The sequence below is a fragment of the Xenopus tropicalis genome, chromosome 8 (genome assembly GCF_000004195.4).
Source record: "Xenopus tropicalis strain Nigerian chromosome 8, UCB_Xtro_10.0, whole genome shotgun sequence".
Classification (NCBI taxonomy): Eukaryota; Metazoa; Chordata; class Amphibia; order Anura; family Pipidae; genus Xenopus; species Xenopus tropicalis.
This window is the reverse complement of record NC_030684.2, coordinates 4,645,920-4,662,752: the sequence shown is the minus strand read 5'-3', so window position 1 is coordinate 4,662,752 and position 16,833 is coordinate 4,645,920. Positions and strand designations below refer to the sequence as shown.

Below are 16,833 nucleotides of genomic sequence, written 5' to 3'. Positions count from 1 at the left end.
CGCCTGGGGGGAGCCTGGGGCGAGACATACGTGGGGCAAACTTCCAGCAGATGCAGGAATACATGTTTAATTCAAGGGAAAATATGCCCTCGTTACCGCTCTCATGAAACAGCTCCACCTATTGGACACATATTCTGAGACAATTTGCAATTGGTCTTCTTCTGCCTCTTTCCAGCTTTCAAATGGGGGTCACTGACCCCGGCAGCCAAACCCTATTGCTCTGTGAGGCTCCAGTTTTATTGTTATTGTTACTTTTTATTCCTTATCTTTCTATTCAGCCTCTCTCCTATTCATATACCAGCCTCTCATTCAAACCACTCTGTGGTTGCTAAGGTAATTTGAGCCCTAGCAACAGGATAACTGACCCCGGCAGCCAAAACCCATTGCTCTGTGAGGCTCCAGTTTTATTGTTATTGTTACTTTTTATTCCTTATCTTTCTATTTATGCCCCTCTCCCATTCATATCCCCATGTCTCTTTCAAACGACTGCCTGGTTACTAGGTTAAACAGGACCCTAGCAACCAAATAGCTGCTGAGATTCCAAACTGGAGAGCTGCTGAACTGAAAATGAAATAACTATAGGGGGTTGTTCGCCTTCAGGTTAACTTTTAGAATGATGTAGAGAGTAATATTCTCAGACAGTTTGCAATTGGTCTTCTTCTGACTCTTTTCAGTTTTCAAATGGGGGGTCACTGACCCCCGGCAACCAAAAACCCTATTGCTCAGTAAAGCTCCAGTTTTATTGTTATTGTTACTTTTTATTCCTTATCTTTCTATTTATGCCCCTCCCCTATTCATATTCCTGTGTCTCTTTCAAACCGCTGCCTGGTTGCTAGGTTAAACAGGACCCTAGCAACCAAATAGCTGCTGAGATTCCAAACTGGAACTGAAAATGAAATACCTAAAAAACTACAAATAATAAAAAATGAAGACCAATTGCAAATTGTCTCAGAATATCCCTCTCTGCATCATGAATGGGGCAATTGTTTGTGCCGTATATTTACAGACGTAACTGGGACCCGGACCAGCGCCAAGTGTAAAGATTGAGATGTTCCCACCAATCGCAGGGCTGTTTCCGTGGCGACCAAACAATGGCCAATCTGACGGTTCCGCGTCTTCTCTCCTCCGTGGAACGAAATAAAAAAAGGGCAAGTCGAGGGACGTATTACAAGGGGCCTATTGAGCGCTCCCCTATCCCACAGGGCACTTAGCCGCCTTAAATACCTCATCCCCATTTCTTAAATAAAAACCCGCCTCTCCAGCCGCCGTCGGGCCGGGGACCAATGGGATTTCTGCTCTATAATTAAGCCGTCGCTGCCAGTTGTGCTTAACGTTTCCAGCACGGGACGCGTCCCGCTGTATCTGACCTCGTTCTTGGGAAGAGACGGAGAAAAATAGGGGGGGGGGGGGATTTCTACTCTCGCTAACGAAAGCCAAATATGGGATGTTGGGGGCGGAAAAGGCTCTCATTGGTTCTTTCGCAATTTCCACTTTTTTCAGTTTTCGTGATAAAAGCAGTTTATAAAATGTTCTATTCCGAGCAACTTTGCAACTGGTCTTCATTTTTAATTTTTATAGGTTTTGAATTATTTGCCTTTGAATTTGAATGGGGGTCACTGACCCTGGCAACAAAAAAACCCCAAAAACTATTGCTCTGTGAGGCTACAAATTTATTACTATTATTACTTATTATTGCTTATGTTTCTATTCAGTCTCTCTCCTATTCATATACCTGCCTCTCTTTCAAACTGCTGCCTGGTTGCTAAGGTAAACAAGACCCTAGCAACCGGACAGCTGCTGAAGTTCCAAACTGAGGGAGCTGCTGAACTAAGAGCGAAAAAAAAAAAAAAATGAAGACCAACTGCAAATTGTCTCAGCGTATCAATGTTTTAAAGTTGAACAACCCCCTTTACATTGTTAAAATTGTTGAAAACTGCTAATATCATGAAAAGTAGAAAACTAGGAAAATAAAAACCCCAACTGATTTAATGTTTTACTGTTCCTCTGCAATATTTTTAATACACTGTATTATGTCCCATCACCCCCCCCCCCCAGTGCTTCAGACCAGCCAATAAAAACAGGGTTCTGCTGGAAATCTGCTTTCTCTTCATTTTAAACCGGTTTCCCCAACAGATGCGTCTGTGGAGTTTTACTGCCGTAATATGAAGCGTCGGCTTCTCAGGAATCCCTGCGCCGCTTATTGTTATTGCTGTGACTAAAGGTGGCCATACACGAGGCGATTTCGCTCGTTGTGCGATGAACGATTATATCGACAAACGATCGTATGGCGATCGAGTTCCCATACGATATGCCATCCACGGGCAACGATAATTCGGGAAAGATTTTGTCGCATCATTATCGTAAAATACCTACGATCGTACATCTACGTACGATCGATGTCGTTGCTGGCAATCGTGACATGCGCAGAGAACAATCGTTGAAAGACAAATGTCTGACACTCACACCAACTGGCAGATTTTATCGTTAAACGACCAAAATTTTTAAACCTGGCCGATCGATTTTGGGGACGATAATGTCGGCTCGTTTAGTGGGCCGACGATCGTTCATACACCACCAACTATACGATAACTTAACGATAGCATCGGATCGTTCGGGAATCGGTCGTTTGTAAGTAAAAAATCGGTCCGTGTATGGCCACCTTAAGGCTTTCGTTTTATCTTCGTGTTATTAGTCGGGCAGACTGCAAGCCTTGCACAACTCCCAGCGGCCTCCGCTCCTTCCTGGGCGAGGAATAAAGGGTATCCCATATATCCTTCATTATGTGTTCCTTACAGCTACTAGTACTGGGGCCTCTGCCCCCCAACATTCCCAACCCAAGGGGGTTAATATGCAGTTGCCCCTCCCTTTGCAGCTATAACTGCCCCTACCCTTCTGGGAAGGTTCCCACTAGATGGTGGAACAGTGTTGCTGGGAGTTGCTCCCATTCAGCCACAAGAGCATTAGTCAGGTTGGGCAGTGATGTTGGGGATCAGGCTCACAGTCGGGGTTCCATCCCACAGGGGTCAGTTGGGTTGGGCTCAGGGCTCAGTCAGGGAAGGTTCCCACTAGATGGTGGAACAGTGTTGCTGGGAGTTGCTCCCATTCAGCCACAAGAGCATTAGTCAGGTTGGGCAGTGATGTTGGGGATCAGGCTCACAGTCGGGGTTCCATCCCACAGGGGTCAGTTGGGTTGGGCTCAGGGCTCAGTCAGGGAAGGTTCCCACTAGATGGTGGAACAGTGTTGCTGGGAGTTGCTCCCATTCAGCCACAAGAGCATTAGTCAGGTTGGGCAGTGATGTTGGGGATCAGGCTCACAGTCGGGGTTCCATCCCACAGGGGGTCAGTTGGGTTGGGCTCAGGGCTCAGTCAGGGAAGGTTCCCACTAGATGTTGGAACAGTGTTGCTGGGAGTTGCTCCCATTCAGCCACAAGAGCATTAGTCAGGTTGGGCAGTGATGTTGGGGATCAGGCTCACAGTCGGGGTTCCATCCCACAGGGGCCAGTTGGGTTGGGCTCAGGGCTCAGTCAGGGAAGGTTCCCACTAGATGGTGGAACAGTGTTGCTGGGAGTTGCTCCCATTCAGCCACAAGAGCATTAGTCAGGTTGGGCAGTGATGTTGGGGATCAGGCTCACAGTCGGGGTTCCATCCCACAGGGGGCAGTTGGGTTGGGCTCAGGGCTCAGTCAGGGAAGGTTCCCACTAGATGGTGGAACAGTGTTGCTGGGAGTTGCTCCCATTCAGCCACAAGAGCATTAGTCAGGTTGGGCAGTGATGTTGGGGATCAGGCTCACAGTCGGGGTTCCATCCCACAGGGGGCAGTTGGGTTGGGCTCAGGGCTCAGTCAGGTTCTTCCCATCTCAGCAAACCCATTCTGTAGGACCCGGCTCTGTACATGGGGGGACATTATTGTGCTAAAACAGGAAAGGGCCACAGATATGGGTAGCATCAGAAGGGCAGATTCTAGGGGCACGGAGTCATATTACCCTTTGTAAGGGGGTAAAAGTTTGACGCACTGAACTGATCACTGCCCCCTGTGATGAGCTGAACACACTACAGGGACTTTTTGTTCCTCTGAATAATTAATGCCCAGTCCTATAAAGGCAACAGCTTCCGTGAAACGGCCCTGAGTATTTAACTCCCAGTTAGCAAATTGTAGCGCTGCTTCTGGGGATTGGACAGAGGCTCTGAAAAGGGGTCTCCTGGCCCCAGGGCCCTTCGTAGTTTTCTCTTTTGTTCTTTAATAAGCTGGGTGCTAATGTCAAGGATTCTAGGTGGCCAATTAAAAGCAATTCCAAAGCCCACATGCTGTATATCATGGCCAAGGTTGCCTAGCCCTCCCAATCCTACCCCTGATCTCCTGAGACTCCCTACGATGGGTCCAAACCCTGCTTCTTCAGCTGGAAGCTCACTCCCTACAATCGGTCCAAACCCTGCTTCTTCAGCTGGAAGCCCACCCCCTACGATCGTTCCAAACCCTGCTTCTTCAGCTGGAAGCCCACTCCATACGATCGTTCCAAACCCTGCTTCTTCAGCTGGAAGCCCACTCCATACGATGGGGCCAAACCCTGCTTCTTCAGCTGGAAGCCCACTCCCTACAATGGGTCCAAACCCTGCTTCTTCAGCTGGAAGCCCACTCCTTACAATCATTCAAAACCCTGCTTCTTCAGCTGGAAGCCCACTCCCTACGATGGGTCGAAACCCTGCTTCTTCAGCTGGAAGCCCACTCCCTACAATGGGTCCAAACCCTGCTTCTTCAGCTGGAAGCCCACTCCCTACGATGGGTCCAAAGTCTGCTTCTTCAGCTGGAAGCCCACTCCCTATGATCGGTCCAAACCCTGCTTCTTCAGCTGGAAGCCCACTCCGTACGATGGGTCCAAACCCTGCTTCTTCAGCTGGAAGCCAACTCCCTACAATTGGTCCAAATCCTGCTTCTTCAGCTGGAAGCCCACTCCCTATGGTCCAAATCCTGCTTCTTCAGCTGGAAGCCAACTCCCTACGGTCCAAACCCTACTTCTTCAGCTGGAAGCCCACTCCCTACAGTCCAAACCCTGCTTCTTCAGCTGGAAGACCCTCTACGTTTAAAACCTCAAAACTTCCATTAGGTGAAAACAAAGTCAGAATATTGATACTATCTTCTCCTAGTAGGTCTGCCCATGATTGGGTCAGTCAGAATTGAGTCGGCATGTAGGTGGCTGATTTCGCCACAGATCTGCTCATTTGGTGAGGTCTACAACGCACTGGAGACCACTGACCATAAGGCACCATATGCAGATATAGGGCCAGGACAGAGCTTATTGGGGCTAAGAAGCCCAGTCTGACTGTGTCATACTGAAACCAGGGAGACTACTGTGTCTTTAAACATTCCCAGAGCCGGAGACATGACCTTATCTTTACGGCCCACGTAAATCAAACCAAAAAGCCTGACAAGGTCCATACCGTGGGAGGCGATCGATACATGGCCTGTCTCTGTTTAATGGTTACAACCCCAGCCGGCCTCATGAACCAGCTCGGGGGCTCTCAATCACACGGAGCCCACCACTATTCATCGTTACATGGTAGACACTAATTAGGGAGGGAAACTGGTAATGGCCTTGGTGTCGGTATCCTGAGGAACAGACATTTCAACATTAACCCAAGGTCCGTGTGAAGATACCCTGGTCCTTCCGCTGACCAGACAACTCTTAAGGGCCACAGACAAGGTTACAAACGGTGACCCAAGCAACTCCTCGTACCCGAACCAACTACGAAAGGCAATTTGGCCCGAGCTTCATGTAATAGGCAGATATCTGGCCGGGGAATTGCCGGCCCCAGAGCAATGAATTCCAAATGCCAGCCGTGTAGTAAAGGCTCATGTGGGGGCAGTTTATTGTCCGAGAGACCTATAACTACTTTATATATGTGGCCCCTAGTATTACACAATGCAGGGGCAGTCGTAGCCCTTGGGCAGCCATGTTGCTATGAGCGGAGCTGGGTGGCTATGAAGGGGCAGATAATTGTGAGTCTGACAGAAGGGGTGGGGGGGGGATATGAATGTACGTAGGAGGAGCACCGAGCAGCACCCAAGGGGGTTCAACAGAACTTGCCAATTTAGGAGCCGGCGGTGTTGCTGCTCGTTCAGCTGTCAGGGGCTTTATTACTAGTCCTATAATTGCTCCTCGGCTCTGGTTTTTATTAGCAGCTCGTTTAAAGGCAAAGCTTCCCTGCTGCAATTGCAACTGGCCTTTATCTGTACGGCAGCCTTTATTGCTTCCTTATCTACAGTGTTTACTGCGGAGTAAGGACACAGGGGACATAAAGCTTCTATAGCATCTTACTAAGGGTTAAACCATGCCTGGGGAAGTAGCAACATCAGCAACACTTTTTTTTTTTTTTAAAGGGCAACTTCCCCACCAGTGCATCGCAGCCGATAGTAGCTCCGGGCATATACCTGCCTGGTCAGTGCTAACTCCAATAGCCCATAATACCCATCTATAGCCCAGCCTGCCCCGTGTAAATCCGTAGTACCGCGTGCTTCCATAATGGAACGACTAAGCAGCAATATGGCCGCCCTTCTAATGCCAGATATCAGCAAGCTAACTGATCAGTCACTTCTAGGGGCAAGGTGGCATCCATCACTAAAGCATCCTCTGGCATCTGTAATTAAATTCAGGAGAGCTTTAGGGAGGGTTTATATACCCTTTAAAGTCCAAAAGCACCTATATAGTGGCACATCTAGCTCTCCATTGGGGGTCCGTGCAACAAGTGTTTGGATTGCTATGACCTTCTCATGGGGAAGTGGAACTGCCGGCAGAGCAATCCCATGATCCTCTGTGAGAGAAGAGGTGGGTATTAAGAAGTCTGTTACCATACAAGCAACATAGAGACAGCAATAACAAATTTAAAGGGAAAGTAAACGACTGATTCTCACCTGTTTAAAGGGGAAGTAATAGACCGAATTCTCCCTTCTCTGCACATTATATCCATTGTATACGATAGTGGCCCAACCTGGTTCCCCAGAGCACCTGCGGGTGACGCTACGGGAAGGAAAGTTTATGGGTAGGAGGGTACTAAGCGCTAGTTTAGGAAGAGGGAGCAAGTGAAAGTAAAAATAGCTGCGTTCAAGGGCAGGTGACTCGAGGCTCTCGCTGGGGCGAATCACTGCTTTATTGTCCGCGGCTTAAAGCACAATGGCAGCACTCAGCTCTGTACTGAGGCAGCCGGAGAGATATCCGATGGCAAACAAAAGCGGCTAACAAGCGAGGTCTGTCCCAGCACTGGGTCTGTAGCCAAGACTCAAAACTACAAATCCCAGAATCCCATGCACAGGATGCCCACAGCTATACTGGTATAATGTACCCCCTACTGTAAATGATAAGGATATTAGCAGTCACTGAGGGGTTCTGTGCCCCCCATATAAAGGCACAAGGCTGCAGGCTGAGTTATACAGGGAACTCTGAGTATCACTCATGTATTATAAGGGATAATGTACCCCCTACTGTAAATGATAAGGATATTAGCAGTCACTGAGGGGTTCTGTGCCCCCCATATAAAGGCACAAGGCTGCAGGCTGAGTTATACAGGGAACTCTGAGTATCACTCATGTATTATAAGGGATAATGTACCCCCTACTGTAAATGATAAGGATATTAGCAGTCACTGAGGGGTTCTGTGCCCCCCATATAAAGGCACAAGGCTGCAGGCTGAGTTATACAGGGAACTCTGAGTATCACTCATGTATTATAAGGGATAATGTACCCCCTACTGTAAATGATAAGGATATTAGCAGTCACTGAGGGGTTCTGTGCCCCCCATATAAAGGCACAAGGCTGCAGGCTGAGTTATACAGGGAACTCTGAGTATCACTCGTGTATTATAAGGGATAATGTACCCCCTACTGTAAATGATAAGGATATTAGAAGTCACTGAGGGGTTCTGTGCCCCCCATATAAAGGCACAAGGCTGCAGGCTGAGTTATACAGGGAACTCTGAGTATCACTCATGTATTATAAGGGATAATGTACCCCCTACTGTAAATGATAAGGATATTAGCAGTCACTGAGGGGTTCTGTGCCCATATAAAGGCACAAGGCTGCAGGCTGAGTTATACAGGGAACTCTGAGTATCACTCATGTATTATAAGGGATAATGTACCCCCTACTGTAAATGATAAGGATATTAGCAGTCACTGAGGGGTTCTGTGCCCCCCATATAAAGGCACAAGGCTGCAGGCTGAGTTGTTCAGATCAGGGAACTCCAAGGTGACTTCTGATAGCCTCAAAGTTTACAATACATTGTTTCCTAAAAAACATACGACTTAGTAAATCATGTGATACAAATTACATCACTAAGCATTTTATAAAAGGTACAATTTAAAAAAAATAAATAAAAAAAGTGCAATCATCCAGTGAAATACACGTTGTCCGAAGGTAAACAATATGGCAGCTCCTACAAAGACAACACTTAGAAGAAGGGTTCTGGGTAAGACAATGTTGACAAACCCATAACCAACCAGAGCTTTAGATCTCATGGGATAAGCGCAACCCACAGCCAATCAGACCGCAAAAGCCACCAATCAGAACTCTCTGGGGTTAGCCAATAGAAAAACACCAATACATGTGCCAACCTTACAGCCATGATAACCTTGTAAGACACACCCACTTCCTATGGGCCAGGCAATATGCCCATCCATGTGGCCGCTGGACTCCCCCCAGCTTTCAGTCGGCGGAACAATTCCACTGCGCGGGGATCTGAGAGCTGATTGGCCGCCTCTCACCCAATCGTAACCAATCTGCATCATTGTCATAAATGAACTATCGGATATTTACTAACAATATTAGCATCTCTAGGGAGTGGCGCGGGCTAGTAGCCAGGGAATATGGCCGCTCTTAGAGCAGAGTTACCATTAATTAGCATTAATCACAATACATTTACATAACGAAGGTCTATAGGCAAACGAGAATGGAATAGGCCCCGTACAGAGGAGCTTACAATCTAAGGTCTCTATTGGGGCCAATAGAATATAGAACTGAAAGTGCAGTGGGAATGCCTGGGGGTATGAGAGGAAGGTGTGCAGGTGCCCAAGGGGGTGTGGTCACAGGCGTATGGGGGGGTAGGATCACACAGAGATATTTGGGGGAGCAAGGGGGGGTGTGGTCACAGGCGTATGGGGGGTGGGATCACCCAGAAATATTTGGGGGAGCAAGGAGGGTGTGGTCACAGGCGTATGGGGGTGTGGGATTACCCAGAGATATTTGGGGGAGCATGGGGGGTATGGTCACAGGCGTATGGGGGGGGTGGGATCACCCAGAGATATTTGAGGAAGCAAGGGGGGGTGTGGTCACAGGCGTATGGGGGGGTGGGATCACCCAGAAATATTTGGGGGAGCAAGGGGGGGTGTGGTCACAGGCGTATGGGGGGTGGGATTACCCAGAGATATTTGGGGAAGCATTGGGGGTGTGGTCACAGGCGTATGGGGGGTGGGATTACCCAGAGATATTTGAGGAAGCAAGGGGGGTGTGGTCACAGGCGTATGGGGGGGTGGGATCACCCAGAGATATTTGAGGGAGCATGGGGGTGTGGTCACAGGCGTATGGGGGGATGGATACCCAGAGATATTTGGGGAAGCAAAGGGGGGTGTGGTCACAGGCATATAAGGAGGTGGGATTACCCAAAGATATTTTGGGGAGAACAGGGGGGTGTGGTCACAGGCGTATGGGGGGGTGGGATCACCCAGAGATATTTGGGGGAGCATGGAGGGGTGTGGTCACAGGCGTATGGGGGGGTGGGATCACCCAGAAATATTTGGGGGAGCAAGGGGTGTGTGGTCACAGGCGTATGGGGGGGTGGGATTACCCAGAGATATTTGGGGGAGCATGGTGGGGTGTGGTCACAGGCGTATGGGGTGTGGGATTACCCAGAGATATTTGAGGGAGACATTAATGGGGGTATGGAATATACTAGGGATGCACTAAATCCACTATTTTGGGATTTGGCCGAACCCCGAATCCTTTTGTCCGAATACTGAACAGAATTCTAATTTGAAGCTAATGAAGAGTCAAAAAAGAACCGCGCAGGAAAACATTTTCACCTTCCGCGTTCATGTGACCAAACGATTTTAAGGATTCGGATTCGGTTCGACCAAGACCATGGATTGGCCCAAATCCGAATCCTGCCGAAAGGGGATCAATCTTGGCCGGATCCACAGGGGAAAATATACACATCGACTTGGGGGTAATGGGGATGTACCACAGACAAAAAAAAAAATTGGGGGGGGGTGGGTGTCACCACAAACACTGAGTGCCCCAGTTTCGGCCATAACGCCCCAGGACCCACCCAGTCTCCGCCCCCTCCCATGACCTCCAAATTGTGCCTTTCCATCTAGGAGCCCCCCCTGTGGCTACTACCCCCACCCCCTACATTTGGGGTGACTAGTGGAAAATGGGGGAAATATAAACACCCATAGGGATCTGGGGCAAATCCATATAATAATAAAGATAGGGGATGGGGCAAATCCATATAATAATAAAGATAGGGGATGGGGCAAATCCATATAATAATAAAGATAGGGGATGGGGCAAATCCATATAATAATAAAGATAGGGATCTGGGGCAAATCCATATAATAATAAAGATAGGGGATGGGGCAAATCCATATAATAATAAAGATAGGGATCTGGGGCAAATCCATTTATAATAAAGATAGGGGATGGGCAAATCCATTATAAATAAAGATAGGGGATGGGGCAAATCCATATAATAATAAAGATAGGGGATGGGGCAAATCCAAATATAATAAAGATAGGGGATGGGGCAAATCCATATAATAATAAAGATAGGGGATGGGGCAAACCAAATATAATAAAGATAGGGGATGGGGCAAATCCATATAATAATAAAGATAGGGATCTGGGGCAAATCCATTTATAATAAAGATAGGGGATGGGGCAAATCCATTTATAATAAAGATAGGGGATGGGGCAAATCCATTTATAAATAAAGATAGGGGATGGGGCAAAACCAAATATAATAAAGATAGGGGATGGGGGCAAATCCATATAATATAAAAGATAGGGATCTGGGGCAAATCCATTTATAATAAAGATAGGGGATGGGGCAAATCCATTTATAATAAAGATAGGGGATGGGGCAAATCCATTTATAATAAAGATAGGGGATGGGGCAAATCCATTTATAATAAAGATAGGGGATGGGGCAAATCCATATAATAATAAAGATAGGGGATGGGGCAAATCCATATAATAATAAAGATAGGGGATGGGGCAAATCCATTTATAATAAAGATAGGGGATGGGGCAAATCCATTTATAATAAAGATAGGGATCTGGGGCAAATCCATTTATAATAAAGATAGGGGATGGGGCAAATCCATTTATAATAAAGATAGGGGATGGGGCAAATTCATATAATAATAAAGATAGGGGATGGGGCAAATCCATATAATAATAAAGATAGGGGATGGGGCAAACCAAATAGAAGGGGGGGTGCAGACAGGTGGAAGGGACCATTAAGACAGGAGGGGGGGGGATAGTGAAAAAGCTGGGGGCCTGTATATATATATATATATATATATATAAAGGTATATATAGCATGAGAGACTCCTTTAGGGAGGCACAGAGCTGATACACACAGTGGGGAGGGATATAGGGAGACTGTATATACAGAACATAGGGAGACATATAGCCCTGTATCCCCAGCCAATGGCCTGACAGACACACACACAGCCAATGGCCTGACAGACACACAGACAATGGCGAGGGAGGGAATGACTGACCTGTGACAGGCTCCAGGCTATTGGCCCTCCCAGTGGCGGCTCCCGGGGCCCCCGCTCTGCCCCACACGAACATGGCAGCGCCACACACCGAGCCCCGGACTCCAGGAAGCGGCAGGTGCGGGCAGGAGGGACAGGGACACGCACCAACCAGCGGGCGGGGATAGCAGGGGAGCTTCGGCCGGACGGGCCAATCGCAGGCGGCGGGGGGCGGGACTATGGAAAGGCGCCAGAGCTGGGCAGTGCGCAGGTGCTTTGGGGACTGTGTGACAGGGAGGGATTAATGGGGGGCCTGTGTGACAGGGAGGGATTAATGGGGGGCCTGTGTGACAGGGAGGGATTAATGGGGGGCCTGTGTGACAGGGAGGGATTAATGGGGGGCCTGTGTGACAGGGAGGGATTAATGGGGGGCCTGTGTGACAGGGAGGGATTAATGGGGGCCTGTGTGACAGGGAGGGATTAATGGGGGGGCCTGTGTGACAGGGAGGGATTAATGGGGGGCCTGTGTGACAGGGAGGGATTAATGGGGGGCCTGTGTGACAGGGAGGGATTAATGGGGGGCCTGTGTGACAGGGAGGGATTAATGGGGGGCCTGTGTGACAGGGAGGGATTAATGGGGGGCCTGTGTGACAGGGAGGGATTAATGGGGGGCCTGTGACAGGGGGGATTAATGGGGGCCTGTGTGAACAGGGAGGGATTAATGGGGGGCCTGTGTGACAGGAGGAATTAATGGGGGGCCTGTGTGACAGGGAGGGGTTAATGGGGGGCCTGTGTGACAGGGAGGGATTAATCGGGGGCCTGTGTGACAGGGAGGGATTAATGGTGGGCCTGTGTGACAGGGAGGGATTAATGGGGGGCCTGTGTGACAGGGAGGGATTAATGGGGGGCCTGTGTGACAGGGAGGGATTAATGGGGGGCCTGTGTGACAGGGAGGGATTAATGGGGGGCCTGTGTGACAGGGAGGGATTAATGGGGGCCTGTGTGACAGGGAGGGATTAATGGGGGGCCTGTGTGACAGGGAGGATTAATGGGGGGCCTGTGTGACAGGGAGGATTAATGGGGGGCCTGTGTGACAGGGAGGGATTAATGGGGGCCTGTGTGACAGGGAGGGTTATGGGGGGCCTGTGTGACAGGGAGGGATTAATGGGGGGCCTGTGTGACAGGGAGGGATTAATGGGGGGCCTGTGTGACAGGGAGGGGATTAATGGGGGGCCTGTGTGACAGGGAGGGGTTAATGGGGGGCCTGTGTGACAGGGAGGGTTAATCGGGGGGCCTGTGTGACAGGGAGGGATTAATGGGGGGCCTGTGTGACAGGGAGGATTAATGGGGGCCTGTGGTGACAGGGAGGGATTAATGGGGGGCCTGTGTTGACAGGGAGGGATTAATGGGGGGCCTGTGTGACAGGGAGGGATTAATGGGGGGCCTGTGTGACAGGGAGGGATTAATGGGGGGCCTGTGTGACAGGGAAGGGATTAATGGGGGGCCTGTGTGACAGGGAGGGAATTAATGGGGGCCTGTGTGACAGGGAGGGGTTAATGGGGGGCCTGTGTGACAGGGAGGGATTAATGGGGGCCTGTGTGACAGGGAGGGTTAATGGGGGGCCTGTTGACAGGAGGGTTAATGGGGGGCCTGTGACAGGGAGGGGTTAATGGGGGCCTGTGTGACAGGGAGGTTAAATGGGGGGCCTGTGTGTGACAGGGAGGGATTAATGGGGCCTGTGTGACATGGGAGGGATTAATGGGGGGCCTGTGTGACAGGGAGGGATTAATGGGGGCCTTGTGTACAGGGAGGGGTTAATGCGGGGGCCTGTGTGACAGGGAGGGATTAATGGGGGCTGTGTGACAGGGAGGGATTAATGGGGGGCCTGTGTGACAGGGAGGGATTAATGGGGGGCCTGTGTGACAGGGAGGGATAATGGGGCCTGTTGACAGGAGGATAATGGGGGGCCTGTGTGACAGGGAGGGATTAATGGGGGGCCTGTGTGACAGGGAGGGGTTAATGGGGGGCCGTGCTGTGACGGAGGGGTTATGGGGGGCTGTGTGACAGGGAGGGATTAATGGGGGGCCTGTGTGACAGGGAGGGGTTAATGGGGGGCCTGTGTGACAGGGAGGGGTTAATGGGGGCCTGTGTGACAGGAGGGATTAATGGGGGGCCTGTGTGACAGGGAGGGATTAATGGGGGGCCTGTGTGACAGGGAGGGATTAATGGGGGGCCTGTGTGACAGGGAGGGATTAATGGGGGGCCTGTGTGACAGGGAAGGGATTAATGGGGGGCCTGTGTGACAGGGAGGGGTTAATGGGGGCCTGTGTGACAGGGAGGGGTTAATGGGGGGCCTGTGTGACAGGGAGGGGATTAATGGGGGGCCTGTGTGACAGGGAGGGATTAATGGGGGGCCTGTGTGACAGGGAGGGATTAATGGGGGGCCTGTGTGACAGGGAGGGATTAATGGGGGGCCTGTGTGACAGGGAGGGGTTAATGGGGGGCCTGTGTGACAGGGAGGGATTAATGGGGGGCCTGTGGCCCTTAAGCTTATACTTTCCCTCCTCCGGGGCATTAAATGGGGGTACAGGGTAATACCAAAGACTGGCCCTAAATATTGCGGATTAATAGGTATATAATGTGTGTAGCTCTGTCTCTATACACTTTGGCCCTGTGGGTTCTGGGGCAGCTTTAAACTTTAGTCAGATAAACATGTTTTTCTCCAGGACCTGCCTCATGTCTGTGCCTCTATAGGGATTAGGGCTCACTGAGCAACAGGGGGGAGTAGCAGGGCAAAATGGGTACTCTGTGAGGTAAAATCTTGGCATGAGGGGGGTTTAATGGAACCAGAAGGGCAACAGAGCCGCAAAATGGGATAGAAAGGGACAATGGGGACCAGTAGGGCAAGATGGAGACAGTAGGACAAGATGGAGACAGTAGGGCAAGATGGAGACAGTAGGGCAAGATGGAGACAGTAGGGCAAGATGGGGACAGTAGGACAAGATGGGGACAGTAGGACAAGATGGGGACAGTAGGACAAGATGGAGACAGTAGGGCAAGATGGAGACAGACAGCAGGATAAGATGGAGACAGAAGGGCAAGATGGAGGCGGAAGGGCAAGATGGAGATAGTAGGGCAAAATGGAGACAGTAGGGTAAGATGGAGACAGTAGGGCAAGATGGACACAGTAGGGCAAGATGGAGACAGTAGGGTAAGATGGAGGCGGAAGGGCAAGATGGAGATAGTAGGGCAAAATGGAGACAGTAGGGCAAGATGGGGACAGTAGGGCAAGATGGAGACAGTAGGGCAAGATGGAGACAGTAGGGCAAGATGGGGACAGTAGGGCAAGATGGAGACAGTAGGGCAAGATGGAGACAGTAGGGCAAGATGGGGACAGTAGGACAAGATGGGGACAGTAGGGCAAGATGGAGACAGTAGGGCAAGATGGAGACAGTAGGGCAAGATGGGGACAGTAGGGCAAGATGGAGACAGTAGGGCAAGATGGGGACAGTAGGACAAGATGGAGACAGTAGGGCAAGATGGAGACAGTAGGGCAAAATGGAGACAGTACGGAAGGCATCACACAATAAAGCTGTTCCTGAAGCACCAAAGCCCTATTTGCTGTATAATGAACTGGGCCTGAAGAGCTTACACTGGGACAAGTGTTGGGATGCCATCACGCCCAGAAGGATGAGTATCGGTGAATGCAAGGAACGATAGGATTCGGTGCTGCAGCAAATCACTGGGAACCAGCAGGCAAGTCATTGATTTTATCTGAAACGTGGTATTGATTCACTCTGCTCTGCCTACTGGGCCTTCACATTGGCCAGTGTAACAAATAGATCTCTGTGCTGTACCCTTATACTGTACTGTCTAAGGGAAACACTATGGCACCTCCCTCCCATATGTATAAATACAAATATACAGAGAGGGAATGTTCTGGGCACACAATAAGCTGTACCCCCATACTGTACTGTCTAAGGGAAACACTATGGCACCCCCTACCCATATGTATAAATACAAATATACAGAGAAGGAATGTTCTGGGCACACAATAAGCTGTACCCCCATACTGTACTGTCTAAGGGAAACACTATGGCACCCCCTACCCATATGTATAAATACAAATATACAGAGAAGGAATCTTCTGGGCACACAATAAGCTGTACCCCCATACTGTACTGTCTAAGGGAAACACTATGGCACCTCCTACCCATATGTATAAATACAAATATACAGAGAGGGAATGTTCTGGGCACACAATAAGCTGTACCCCCATACTGTACTGTCTAAGGGAAACACTATGGTACCCCCTACCCATATGTATAAATACAAATATACAGAGAGGGAATGTTCTGGGCACACAATAAGCTGTACCCCCATACTGTACTGTCTAAGGGAAACACTATGGCACCCCCTACCCATATGTATAAATACAAATATAGAGAGAGGGAATGTTCTGGGCACACAATAAGCTGTACCCCCATACTGTACTGTCTAAGGGAAACACTATGGCACCCCCTACCCATATGTATAAATACAAATATACAGAGAAGGAATGTTCTGGGCACATAATAAGCTGTACCCCCATACTGTACTGTCTAAGGGAAACACTATGGCACCTCCTACCCATATGTATAAATACAAATATACGGAGAAGGAATGTTCTGGGCACACAATAAGCTGTACCCCCATACTGTACTGTCTAAGGGAAACACTATGGCACATCCTACCCATATGTATAAATACAAATATACAGAGAAGGAATGTTCTGGGCACACAATAAGCTGTACCCCCATACTGTACTGTCTAAGGGAAACACTATGGCACCTCCCTCCCATATGTATAAATACAAATATACAGAGAAGGAATGTTCTGGGCACACAATAAGCTGTACCCCCATACTGTACTGTCTAAGGGAAACACTATGGCACCCCCTACCCCTATGTATAAATACAAATATACAGAGAAGGAATGTTCTGGGCACACAATAAGCTGTACCCCCATACTGTACTGTCTAAGGGAAACACTATGGCACCTCCCTCCCATATGTATAAATACAAATATACAGAGAAGGAATGTTCTGGG

General features: G+C 49.4%; 1 protein-coding gene across 4 annotated transcripts in view; it reads right to left on the bottom strand.

The window, feature by feature from the left end:
* ralgps1 (Ral GEF with PH domain and SH3 binding motif 1) overlaps positions 1-11,937 on the bottom strand; it is a 197,615-nt gene extending 185,678 nt beyond the window's left edge. For 2 of the 4 annotated variants that reach the window (XM_031891078.1, XM_031891079.1), the window contains exon 1: positions 11,770-11,937. The gene's annotated coding sequence lies outside the window, so the exon portion shown is untranslated. The remainder of the gene's footprint in view (positions 1-11,769) is intronic. The other 2 variants (XM_031891076.1, XM_031891077.1) reach the window with 1 other exon arrangement.
* Positions 11,938-16,833: the final 4,896 nt, after the last annotated feature.